At 39.1% G+C, this 13,580-nt stretch overlaps 1 protein-coding gene across 11 annotated transcripts in view; it reads left to right on the forward strand.

Annotated features, from left to right (window-relative positions):
* ATF1 (activating transcription factor 1) overlaps positions 1-13,580 on the forward strand; it is a 79,288-nt gene that overhangs the window by 19,769 nt on the left and 45,939 nt on the right. The window lies entirely within an intron of this gene.

A 13,580-nucleotide genomic window follows, 5' to 3' on the forward strand; every position in this document is an offset into this window, starting at 1 on the left:
GAGAAAAAGGTATACAGGCCTCGTGCAGACGTCTTGGGAAAGCTGACTTGTCATCCAATGTTGTCTGCTTCAATTCCGGGAAAATCTTTATTTTTCAGGTCACCAGATGGCTTGCAGGTCCAGTCACGGTTTGGTGCTTTCTTTAGAGGTGTCACATGAATCCAGGAGTCTGTTTCTTAGAGTTTGGCGGCACAAGGGTAGTTAGTAGTAACTGGTAAGGCCATTTCTAACAAAGTTGAGAGTGTGTCTGGAAGTGTCTTTTTCAGTAGACGAAATTTCCAGGTTGCAAGGTGTGATGCTTAAGGTCACCAGGAGTGCATGGTGAAAAAATTGCTCTACCAAAGCATGGTTATTTTTAATAGAAGCAATTAGGATTTACAGTATTGGAGTATATCTCCTTTTATCAACCATGGGTCAGAGGAGGTGGGGGCCAAATGTATCAGCATCCTGTGACTATCTCAGAGTGAGTATCTATGAGTCAAAGAGGACGGATCTGAAATTTGAAAGACTAACATCAGTACCTTTGGCCAGGGTATTTGGAGAGTCTACAAATTTTGAGTCTTAATAGCGCCACTTACATATTTGACTAACCTTGGTATGCACAATGGAAGTGTTGTAAAACTGGCCAAACAGCACAGACTTGTTGAAGCACCTGACTGGAAAAATGGGTTTCCCAATCACTATGAAGTTTGAGAAGAGGTCTCCAGGTAGGGAAAATCTTTTCTATCAGAATTTTAGACACAGAAAAAGCATTGGTCTGTCTACAAGGAAAAGCTTCAGTCTGCTAAAACGTATGCAGACCATAACTGGATCATGAGATTTATCCATGAGACGGGGAAGCTACATGAAATCCACTTGTGTGAATGAGTTTTTCTCAATTAGACTTTGGACAGGCGGGACAGATGAGGGTAGGCACTTTTTGTAGTCTTATTAGTATTTCTCCACCAGTACTGGTTTGTGAATGATAACATTGTGCCAGCAGACCAATAGCTTAATGCATATACAGTAGTAGGAATTTAGAATTTTTGGTAGGACCAGATTGTTAATTTGGTCCAAACCAGCATCTTTTTATCAAAACAACAATTACTAGATTTCTAATACTGTTTTTCCTTCCCTGGGACTAATTGTTGGGTATCTCTTGTTAGTTTTCCCAAATGATACTTTGGGAGAACATCCCTTTGGACCATGACAAAAGTTTGGCTTTGGTTTCCTTGAGAGCAGTGTTTTTCATGGCAATATCAGCAAGGTGGTTTACTTTGGCACCCAGAGAGTTGAGTCTGGAATGTCCAGGAACCTTAATAATAGCCAGAGCAGCTGGCAAAAGTATGGCATCTGGTAAATTGTGGACATAGGAACCATTTTTAGTTGTATCCCCATTGGAGGTAAGGAAGCTTCACCATGTCCATAACATTCCAAAGTCATGAGCTACCCCAAAGGCATATGGACTATGGGTATAAATGTTTGCAGTTTTACCTTTGGCTAAGGTACAGCCTTGCGTAAGGGTGTAAAATTCAGCCTATGGAGTAACCAGAGGTAAAGGTGCTGCCTCTGAGTCTCAAAAGGAGTTGCAATAGCATATCTGGCATGATATTTACCATTTCCACCCTTTAAATAAGAACCATGAGTAAACCATTAAAAATCTGCAGTGGTTAGAGGAGTTTCCTGTAAATTGTCACAGGGAGTTGAAAGGTGATCTGTCAGCGTTAAGCAGTCATGAGGGGTTTCTTCAGGGAAGGAAGGGAGAAGACTAGCAGGGTTAAGGTTATTGCAGCCAGAAAGAGTTCTATGAGGAGCCATTGGCAGCAGGATGTCACAGGAGGTGAGATGACTGAGAAGTGCTGAGAGTGAGGAGAGAATTCAGGAGGGCCTCTACTTTGTGGGGCACAAGGATGGTTAAAGGGTATCCCAGGGTTATTTCTTCAGTGACTTTAACTAAAAGGGAAGTGGTAGGAATGGCTTGGCTCTGAGGCAACGAGGACATCTTCCACCACAGGGTCCAGTTATGGGTTATAATACCCTATGGGTTGATGATGGCCCCCATGTTTTTGGATGACTACTCAAAGGACAGTTCCTTCTTTCATGCCAAGAGGAGAAAGGAAAGTTGATAATTAGGATGTCTGAGGGCAGGGGGCTTTATTAGGCTTTTCTTTAAAGTCTCGGAAGCTATGTTCTTCTGATCTTTCTGAATAATAGCATCAGGCTTGTAATTTTTTAGTAAAGCATGTAGAGGTTGAACCATACAAAAGAAGTTTGGAATCCAGTTTCAACAGTAGCCAGACAGTCCAAGAAAACCTTGTAATTGGTGTGTAGTTTTAGGTATTGGAAAGTTCAGGATGCCATGGAGCCTCCTTGGATCCAAATGTAGTTCTTGTTCTAAGATCAGGTGCCCTATATACTAAACCTGAATTTAGGCAAACTGTATTTTAAAAAAAAAAACTTTTTTTTGAGACTTTATGTCCCTTTATGGCCAGGTGTTTTAAAAGTGGATGCTGTCTCCTGTGAAGTGGTTGGAGAAGAGCGGCAGAGAAGCTAATCATCTACATGTTGTAACAAAGTAGAGCCTGCAGAAAGCTTCATATCATCCGAATCAGCTTTTAAGGATTGTGAAAAGTCAAAGGACTGTCTTTATAACCCTGGGGGCATTGCTGTCCCAGTGTATTCCTGTTCTTCCCAAGTGAAAGCAAAAAAACAAAACAAACAAAACAAACTTCCTTATCAACTGGAATACTAAAAAATCATCACCTAGATCAATTACAGTGAACAATTTACTTTTGGTGGGAATGGATGTCAGTAGCATATGGGAGTTAGGAACAACAAGGCACCAAGGGACGATGATGATGATTATTTCGCACAGGTCCTGGACAAACCTCTATCCTTAGCCATTGGGTTTTCTCACAGGAAAAATAGAGGTATTACAGGCACTAGTGCAGAGGGTGTTGATGTCCTGAGCTTTGTATTCTGTTACGAGCCTGATGCCTCGAAGGGTGTCTTTATTTATAGGGTATTGATTCATTCTGGGGAGAGGTTTTGAGGAATCTGAATATTTACAGGAGGTGCACTGTGGTTGCTGCCAATATCAGTTGAAGATTCTGCTCACGAAAAGGAAAGCAGTGGGAACAAATGACTAGTGTCCCTAGACTCAATATAGTGCCATCAGAGACAGAACAAATAAAAGGTGTCAAGGGTCATTTAATTCCCCTGGTTAGCTATCTTGATTGCTGCTGTCAAATTCTAGAATTATTTCCCTCCTCTGGGAGAAAGAAATTTTGGCATAATATTTTTTAAGAAATCTCAGCCTGATAAATAGGGGTGGAGGAACAAAAGGAGAAAAAAAGATGGGTATCTCTCAAAGGGCCTAAACAAAAGGGAATAGGTTCAAAGACAGGAACCTGTTGAGGTTCATTAGCGACTCCACTATTTGAACTGTTGTTGTACTCTGAGACAGAGCTGCTTTATAGCAATGGAGTTGAACACCAAGAGTATAGCTCCCATGTCTGTAAGGACAGAGAATTCTTCAATCTGGAGAATGGTTTCTCTAACTCAATTAAGTCGGAGGATCGGTAGTTTCTTGGAGCTCTGTCATTGGGAATTAGGAGGGCATTGGAAAAGCTGGCTGGAGGGCTGAAGCTCCTGAAGCACTTAACACTTTTTTCCATTGTGCTGGCCCTTTGCAATAATAGCAGAAACTGGTGGGTTTTGGTTAGGGTCCTTCATTTGCCAGAGTTGAAACTTGAGGACTTTAGCAGTCTTTATTTTAAGGTGACTCATCTGGGGTATGAGCAAGCTGGTTTGCTAAATTAACTAAATCTGGAGTGGATATATTTTCCCATCGTGGAAGATCTGGTTCAGCCCATTAATAAACATAGTTAAATGCTATCTAGGTAGATTCAACATTTAAAGGAAGGTCAAAAAAATGTGTCTAATGTTTGTTTATTATTTTTGAGAGACAGAGCATGAGCAGGGGAGGGGCAGAGAGAGAGAAGGATCCAAAGCAGACTCCAGGCTCTGAGCTGTCAGCACAGAGCCCAATGCAGGGCTTGAATTCAACTGCGAGATCACGACCTGAGCCGAAGTCGGATGCTTAACTGACTGCGCCACCCAGGCACCTCAGGAAAGTAAAAAAAAAAATTCAAAGACAATTTGGAGTTGATTGCAATGCTGATAAATAGGTTCATCAGGCTTTTATGTACAAGCCTGAATTTTGTTCCAATCAGCAGGCTTAGGAAAAGCTACTATAGTTGCTCAGTGGAAACTTCTAGCATGTGTTCTAGCGTCTTGCCAGAGTTAGGAGTTTCTTTCTCTAAATCCCCTTCCGGATATTGCCATCAGGCTGGCTTCATCCAGTGTTTGGCCTGGCCCTCACCAACAAGCATGTGGATTAATTGATATAAATCTGAGAAACTGTGAATTTGAATATCTTTGTTAAATTCTTTAGCAAAACTATAGGGGTAGTCCTTTGTCTCTTTAGGAATCTCTTTAACTGTGACTCACAATTCAGCCTTAGTCTAGGGAACCTAAGAAATTTAGGGTTTACTTGGATCCTCAAAAGATAACTTTAACAGGGACAGGTTCTGATAGGCTTCGAGGAAGAGGGACTAGAGGGAGATTCAAGGGGAAAAGGAAGTTTGGTGAAAGGATTAGCATGAAGGAGTAGGGGTCATGGGGAGGAGGTCAGGATGGTGCTGGAGGTGGGGCCTGAGCTTTAGCTACTGCAGTTCTGAGGCACAAACAAGGGAGGGGGAAAAGAGGCCTCAGAGGCCTTTTTGTCTTTAATGGTTTGTCTCAGTTAGAAATTCTGATTTGTAGAGAGGCAGTTTTAGATTCCTGATAACAGTTGGAAGCTTCAACATATAAATCAAAACATCCCCTTCAGTTTCAACAATTTTATTTGTTTATCTATTAACATTTTAAAATTTTATTTTGAGAGAGAGAGAGAGAGAGTATGAGTGGAGCAGGGGCAGGGAGCAAGGGAGAGAGGGGAGAATCCCAAGCAGGCTCTGCATGAGCTCAGAGCCTGACACGGGACTCCAACTCAGGAAACCGCAAGATCATGATCTGAGCTGAAATCAAGAGTTGGACACAACCCACTGAGCCACCGAGGTGCCCCTCAGTTTTCACAATTTTAGAGCCATAGCTGTTCAATTCAGATTTGAGAAAAGTAAGTTTGGAAAGATTGAAAGTTCCCCATAATGGCCATTTGAGGTTCTAAGTTACTTGTAAATTGGTATGTTTACTAGAAATGTACATGAGGAAGGATTATAGTATTTAAATATAAAATCAGGGGAACCTGCCTGGCTTATCTGGAAGGGTGTGCAACTCTTGATCTCAGGGATGTAAGTTCTAGCCCCATATTGGGTGTAGAGATTACTTAAGTAAATAAAACTTAAAAAAAATTTTTTTAAGTACAATAAGCATAAAATTGGGCCGGGGTCCCAGTAGGGATGCTCTCAAAGCATTTTGATGACTAGGATCCCACTTTTTAGTTTTTGGTTTTTTTTTTTTTTTCGTTTTCTAGAGCAAAACCCAAAAATTCCTAAACAGCACACTTTCATCAGGAACAGCCTGATACCAGAAGAAATCAGACCAAAGGCCAGCACATTCCAGTATAAACAGCCCAGTTCAAAGGAAAGGGACTGAGGGTTAGCATACTTCAGTAGGAACAGTCTGGTGCTAAAAAGGAGTCAGACTGTGAAAGCCTAACAAGTATTCTCAGAAAAGACAGATCCTTAAAGTAGGTCCTTGATAAAGCCCAGAGAGCCCAAACGTAGAGAGCAGAGTTGGAATGTAGGGGGAAACTTCAAACTCCAGAGTGGGCAGGAAAGTAGTGAGCTCAGTTAGTTCTCTGGCACCTGTTTGCTTACAAACGTCAGAGATACTAGGGGTCTTCCCTTGACTTCACTTCTCTTCACCAAATGAGGTTAAAAATTAACCTTAAAAATTAAATCAAGGGGCGCCTGGGTGGCTCAGTCGGTTGGGCGGCCGACTTCGGCTCAGGTCATGATCTCGCAGTCCGTGAGTTCGAGCCCCGCGTCGGGCTCTGTGCTGACAGCTCAGAGCCTGGAGCCTGTTTCGGATTCTGTGTCTCCCTCCCTCTGATCCTCCCCGATTCATGCTCTGTCTCTCTCTGTCTCAAAAATAAATAAACATTAAAAAAAAAAAGAAAAAAGAAAAAAAATTAAATCAATATTTTACCTGCAAAAGTGGGTTTATTTGGGAATAACAGAGAATTGCAATTTGGGGCATGCAAGCTATGGCAAAACTATAGACACATCCCACAAACACACAGGAGAGGAACGTTGTTTCATGGAGAGGGAAGGAGGTTGGGAGGGGGTTGTTTCGAAAGAACAACTTTCGAAAGAAAGTTCATTGGAGAAAAGCATGAGTTCAGGGTGATGATAGTTTCTCATTAGCTGAGATGCAAAGATAGTTTCTTGTAGGAGATGATGCAGTGTACATCTTTCGGTGTCCCAGCCTGTGATTGACATCGAGTGAGTACAGCTCCCCTTTTGGCCACCCAACCCCAGTTTAGTGAGGTTTCCTTTAATTTTCACAGGTCTATAATGATGTCCCCCTATTTCCTTACTTGTGTTGGTAATTTGTGTTTCTCTTTTTTTATCTTTGTCAGTCTTCCCAGGGGTTTATAGATTTTATTGACTATCCTTCCCATCCTCTGCCTAAAGAACTAGCTTTTTGTTTTATTGATTTTGCTTTATTTTCCTGTTTTCAATTTGATTTCTGCTCCTATATTATTCCCTTCCTTCTGCTCCCTTTGAGTTTATCTTTTTCTAGTTTCTTTTTTTTGTTTTCTAGTTTCTTGAGTGAGGAACTTACATTCTTTTTTTTTTTTTAATTTGTTTTGTTGTTATTTTTTAATAATCTCTATACCCAGCATGGGGCTCGAACTCCTGACTGTGAGATCAAGAGTCTCACATTCTTCTGACTAAGCCAGTCAGGTGCCCTGGAACTTAATTATTGATTTGAGATCTTTTCTCTTTGTTAATGAAAATATTTAATACTATCTGTTTCCCTCTAGGCATTGTTGTAGATGCTTCCCACAATTGTAGTATGTTGTATTTTAATTTTATTCACTTCTGTGTATATTTTAAATTTCTTTTCAGGCTTCCTCTTTGACCAGTTGCTTAGTTAGGAGTGTGTTGTTTAGTTTCCATGTGTTTAATGATGTTTCTGTTTTATTTCTGTTACTGATTCCTAGTTTGATTCCGTATGGTCAGAAAACATACCCTGTGTGATTATAATTCTTCTAAATTTGTTAAAGTTTTTTTTTATTATCTAGGATGTGGTATCTTGGTGAATATTCCACAGGTGCTTGAAAAAAAATTTTCATTTTGAAAACAGATTAAGAATTACAGAGAGCTCAGATGTTCTAATCATCTGTTTTGTAGACAGTGTGAAATGAGTATTTTACTGAATGGAATGATTCTTCGCTTGGGAAACTGTGAGAAAATATATTTATAAGGAATATCTAATTCGGTGGGATGTGAGAATAGATACAATTTGTAAATATACTGTAATAAAAATTTTTCCCGTATTAGACATTTTAAGATAATTTAGATACATCAGTGTAGGGTTATAATATTCTGGAGTCGGCCTATAAAAATGTTAGATAACAGCCCCAAATTCCATGCAGTAATATGTCTGAACTAATAGAGCAGATGGGTTCATAATTTAAGTTAAGCAGTATATGTGGAGGAATTTAACACAAGAGGTCTCATCTTCATGTACGATAGATGAATAGTCCCCCAAATACAGAGTGAGTGTTCTAATCTACAACTGAAGAGTGGTAGTAGCAAAACAGTACGGCAATGTGTTCAGATTGAGTTGGTGAGTTTACTGAAAATGTCTGGATGTTGGAAACCCAAGAGGTCTTGATTATGTATGAGATTATATATGAGATTTTCCAGAGGAAACAGGATTACACACAGTAGCGTTCTATTGATAAAAGAGGCTTTGTGGTAATAGGACTAAGGACAATGTGCTTCAGAAGGAAGTTTAGTACATTGTATCACCTGCAACCATTCAGAGGCACAGTGAGTAGGAAGTTTTTGGCCTAAGGTAAGACTCCCAACTTTTCTGAGTTTATTAAAAAATAATGAGTTTGGATCTCAAATTTTTCATATTTAGTGCATTTTTCTAAATAATGATATAATTTTGAGTATTTAAAAAAGTTTTTTTAATGTTTACTTATTTTTGAAGAGAGAGAAAGAGCATGAGCTTGGGAGGGACAGAGACAGAGAGAGGCAGAATCCGAAGCAGCTCCAGGCTCTGAGCTGCCAGAGCCCGACATGGCACTTGAACCCACGAGCCGTGAGATCATGACCTGAGCTGACGTCTGACATTTAACCGACTGAGCCACCCAGGTGCCCCATAATTTTGAGTATTTTACTTGAGAAGCAATTTTGTGATTCTTTAATGTCTCTTTCCATGAAGTAGTAGAAGTGTAGGATTTTGGTCCCCAAATTAATGAACCAAGAGCTAATCTGCAATACAACTTTGCTCTCATAGAATCAATGGTAAATTTTTTTAAACGCTTAGTGTGTACTTAAAAAGAAGGTGCATCCTGTGGTTGTTGGATGCAGAGGTCTATAGATTACGTCACGGTTGTTGATTACATTGTTTAAATCTTTTATATCTTTATCACTCTGCTTGTTCTATGACTGAAAAATGTGTTAATCCTCCAATATAATTATGGACTGATTTCTTCCAGTGGTCCTTCAATTTTCTTGTGATTGTGTGTTATAAGGAGTTGTTATATGATTGTGGGTTTTTCAGTTATTTTATATTCCAGGAGAATTGTCTCTTTTATCTGTCTCTTTATTTCTAGAAATGCTTTTTATCTTAAAGTCTAATTTCATAGTATTTGGCTTTAATTTGGTAGTTTCTTGAATGGCATCTTTTTTTCCTGTGCTTTCACTTTCCAATTTTCTCTGTCCTTATATTTTATTTATGTTTTTTAAGTTTAATTTTGAGAGAGAGCGTGAGCACACAAGGGGGGGAGGGGCAGAGAGAGAGGGAGACACAGAATCCAAAGCAGGCTCCAGGCTTTGAGCTATCAGCACACAAACCCAATGGAGGGCTCAAACCCATGAACTGTGAGATCATGACCTGAGCAGAAGTTGGACACTTAACTGACTGAGCCACCCAGGTGCCCCTGTGTCTTTATATTTTAAATGTATCTCTTGCTAACGTAACGGTATATAGCTAGATTTAAAAAAATTTTTTTCAGTGGTTTTTTTTTTGTTTTTTGTTTTTTGTTTTTTTTTGAGAGAGTGCTTGAGTGGGGAAGGGGCAGAGAGAGAGAGGGAGACACAGAAATTGAAGCAGGCTTCAGGCTCTGAGCTGTCAGCACAGAGCCTAATATGGGGCTTGAACTCCCGAAACGTGAGATCATGACCTGAGCTGAAGTCAAACGCTTAATGGATTGAGCCACCCAGGCGCCCAGATTTTTTTTTTTTTTAATCTAGTCTCCTGGATTCCCCCCTCCTTCTCCTCCCCACCCCCCGGTTTTAGATACTGTGAATTGTGCTTCATGAACGTTTTTAAACATTTTTTTTAAATGTGTATTTATTTTTGAGAGCAAGAGAGACAGAGCATCAGAGGGGGAGGGACAGAGCGAGAAGGAGACACAGAATCCAAAGCAGGGTCCAGGCTCTGAGCTGTCAACACAGAACCCGACATAGGACTTGAACTCACGAACCACGAGATCATGACCTGAGCTGAAGTCGGACGCTTAACCAACTGAGCCAGCCAGGCTCCCCTTAATGAATGTTCTTGTACATGTCTATGCTACACATAATTGCTTCATCACAGGGCATGTGAACGTTTAGTTATAGAAGATGTCGCCAATGGTTTTACAATCTTGTGGCAGTTTATAACACCATCAGAAGTGTATGAGAACTGTTGATCCACTTAAGTGCCCAAATTGGAATCATGAGTTTCTTGTTTCTTTAAGTCGAAACCTTCTGGTGGATGAGATGTAGCAGTATCTCATTGTGGGTTTGGTTTGGTTTGGTGTTTTGTTTTTTGTTTTTGAGATATAATTGATATACAACATTATATTAGTTTTAGGTATACAACATAATGATTCAGCAAAATGATCGTCACAATAAATCTACTTAACATTCATCACCATAATAGTTACAATTTTTTTCTCATGATGAGGACTTTTAAGATTTGTGCTCTTAGCAACTTTCAAATATGCAAAATGGTATTATTAAGTGTAGTCATTATGCTGTACGTTACATCCTTTTGACTTATTTATTATTAAAAAAATTTTTTTTTAATGTTTATTTATTATTGAGAGACAGACACAGAGCGTGAGCAGGGGAGGGGTAGAGAGAGGGGGAGACACAGAATCTGAAGCAGGCTCCAGGCTCTGAGCTGTCAGCACAGAGCCCAACACGGGGCTCCAACCACAAACTGTGAGATCATGACCTGAGCCAAAGTTGGTTGCCTAACCAACCGAGCCACCCAGGCGCCCCTGACTTATTTAACTGGAAGTTTGTACCTTTTGACTACGTTCACCATTTCACTTACTCCCACCCCCCAACTCTGGCACTTACAAATTTGTTCTCTGTGTGAGTTCAGGTTTTTGTTTGTTTGCTTTAGATTTCACATATACCTGAGATCATAGGTTATTTGTCTTTCTCTGACTTAATTTTACTTAGTATAATGCCCTGAAGGTCTATCCATGTTGTTGCAGATGGCAAGGTTGCATTCTTTTTTTATGGCTGAATAGTTATGCCATTGTAGTCTCTTAGATTTTTTTTTTTTAATTCAAGTTAGTTAACATACAGTATAATACTGGTTTTAGGAGTAAAACCCAGTGATTCATCACTTACGTATAACTCATCCCAATAAGTGCCCTCCTTAATTAATGCTCATCATCCGTTTAGCCCATTCCCCCCATGCGCCTCCCCTCCAGCAACCCTCAGTTTGTTTTCTGTATTTAAGAGTGTCTTATGGTTTGCCTCCCTCTATTTATATTATTTTTCCTTCCCTTCCTCTGTGTTCATCTGTTTTGTTTCTTAAATTCCACATGAGTGAAATCCTATATTTGTCTTTCTCTGACTTATTTTACTTAGCGTAATACATTCTAATTCCATTCATGTTGTTGGAAATGGCTAGATTTCATTCTCTTTGGTTGCTGAGTAATATTCTATTATATGTATACACCACAGCTTCTATATTATTTTAATTTTTATTTAATTTTATTTTTTAATTTATTTATTGTTTAATTTACATCCAAGTTAGTCAGCATATGGTGCAACAATGATTTAAGAAGTAGATTCCTTAATGCCCTTACCCATTTAGACTATCCCCCCTCCCACAACCCCTCCAGAAACCCTGTTTGTTCTCTATTATTTAAGAGTCTTTTATGTTTTGACCCCCGCCCTGTTTTTATATTATTTTTGTTTCCCTTCTCGTATGTTCATTTGTTTTGTATCTTAAATTCCTCATATGAATGAAGTCATATGATATTTGTCTTTCTCTAATTTTGCTTAGCATAATACTCTCCAGTTCCATCCATGTAGTTGCAGATGGCAAGATTTCATTCTTTTTGATTGCCGAGTAATACTCCAGTGTGTGTGTGTGTGTGTGTGTGTGTGTGTGTGTGTGTGTGTATACATGTATATGTATATATATGTGTGTGTGTGTATATATATACATATACATATACACACACATATACCACATCTTCTTTATCCATTCATCCATTGATGGACATTTGGGCTCTTTCCATACTTTGCTATTGTCGATAGCACTGTTACAAACATTGGGGTGCATGTGCCCCTTCGAATCAGCATTTTTGTATCCTTTGGATAAATACCTAGTAGTGCAATTGCTGGGTCATAGGGTAGTTCTTTTTTTAATTTTTTGAGGGCCCTCCATAATGTTTTCCAAAGTGGCTGCACCAGTTTGCATTCCCACCAGCAGTGCAAAAGGGATCTCCTTTCTCTGCATCTTCACCAACATCTGTTGTTTCCTGAGTTTTTAATTTTAGCCATTTTGACTGGTGTGAGGTGGTCTCATTGTGGTTTTGTTTTATATTTTTCTGATGGTGAGTGATGTTGCACCTCCTTTCATGTGTCTTTTAGCCATCTGGATGTCTTCTTTGGAAAAGTGTCTGTTCATGTCTTCTGCCCATTTCTTCACTGGATTATTTGTTTTTTGGGTGTTAGTCTTCTAGACTTTTAACAGAGAACTTTTGGTCCATGTACATTTAACACGATTACTGATAACATGTAGGTTTAGACCTGCTATCTTACCTTATGCTTTTGATCCACATGTTCCATGTTTCTTTTTCTTCCCCTTCTTGTCTTTTGAATCATTTCTTCTCATTTTGTTTGCTCATTCTTGTATCAGTTTGGACTGCACATAAACTTATTACTTTTTTATTTTATTTTTTTAGTGATTATCCTAATTACAGCACACCTACTTAGTAAAGTTTAAAGTTAATACCTTTTCTCTTTCTTAGATGATCCAGTAACTTTAGAACATTTATTTTCATTTATCCTCTTTCTAACTTATTACCATTATTAGGAGTTAATTTTATTTTTTTGTCTTTTAATTCCATAAAACATCATAATTATTTCATGCAAAGTATGTTTTTTCCCACATACTTATCACTTTCTTTGCTGTTCATTCCACCATACATGTCTTAAGATTTCATTCGAGAATTCCTTTTTTTTTTTTTTAATAAACCTTAAGTATATGCTTTAGAAAACCTCAGCACCATAGATGTTTGGGGCTGGGTAGTTCTTTGTTGTGGGAGACTGTGCATTGTGTGATTGTTAGCAGCATTTCTAGCCTCTGCCCACTAGATGTCAGCAGCACTCCACATTTTGACAACCCAAAAAGTCCCCAGATGTTACCAAATGTTCGTAGGGGTCAGAATTATTCCTTATTGAGAACTGCTTTAGAATTTCTTTTGATATAAGTCTGCTGGTGTGGTGACTTCTTTGTTAAAAATACCTATTTCATCATTCTTAAAAAAATTTTTTTTAATGTTTATTTTTGAGAGAGAGAGAGAGAGAGAGAGAGAGAGAGAGAGAGAGAAGGCATATGAGAGGGAGACAGAATCTGAAGCAGGCTCCAGGCTCCGAGCTGTCAGCACAGAGCCCAACACGGGGCTCAAACTCAAGAACTGCAAGATCGTGACCTGAGCCAAAGTCGGACGCTTAACTGACTGAGCCACCCCAGCACCCCGATTGCTATTTTAAATATAATCTGTCTTTTTTTTTTCCCTTTGGTGGCTTTTATAGTCTTCTCTTTATCTTCAGGTGTTCTGCAGCTTCCACTGTGCTGTGTTTATGTATAGAACTCTTTTTGTTTATTCCACATGGGAGTTACTAAGCTTCTTGAATCTATGGATTGGTGTCTGTCATTAGTTATATAACATTTTCAGCTGTTATCTCTTCACCTTGTGCCTTTGAACATCTCTTTGTCCTTCTCACTCTATCTTCCATGTCTCTTAACTTTTTATGTGTTTTGCATCTGTCTCTGTTGCAGTTCATATAATTTCTTCTTTTCTGTCATCCAGTTCATTAATTCTCCTTTTA

This window comes from Acinonyx jubatus, chromosome B4, assembly GCF_027475565.1.
Source record: "Acinonyx jubatus isolate Ajub_Pintada_27869175 chromosome B4, VMU_Ajub_asm_v1.0, whole genome shotgun sequence".
In the NCBI taxonomy this organism is placed as follows: Eukaryota; Metazoa; Chordata; class Mammalia; order Carnivora; family Felidae; genus Acinonyx; species Acinonyx jubatus.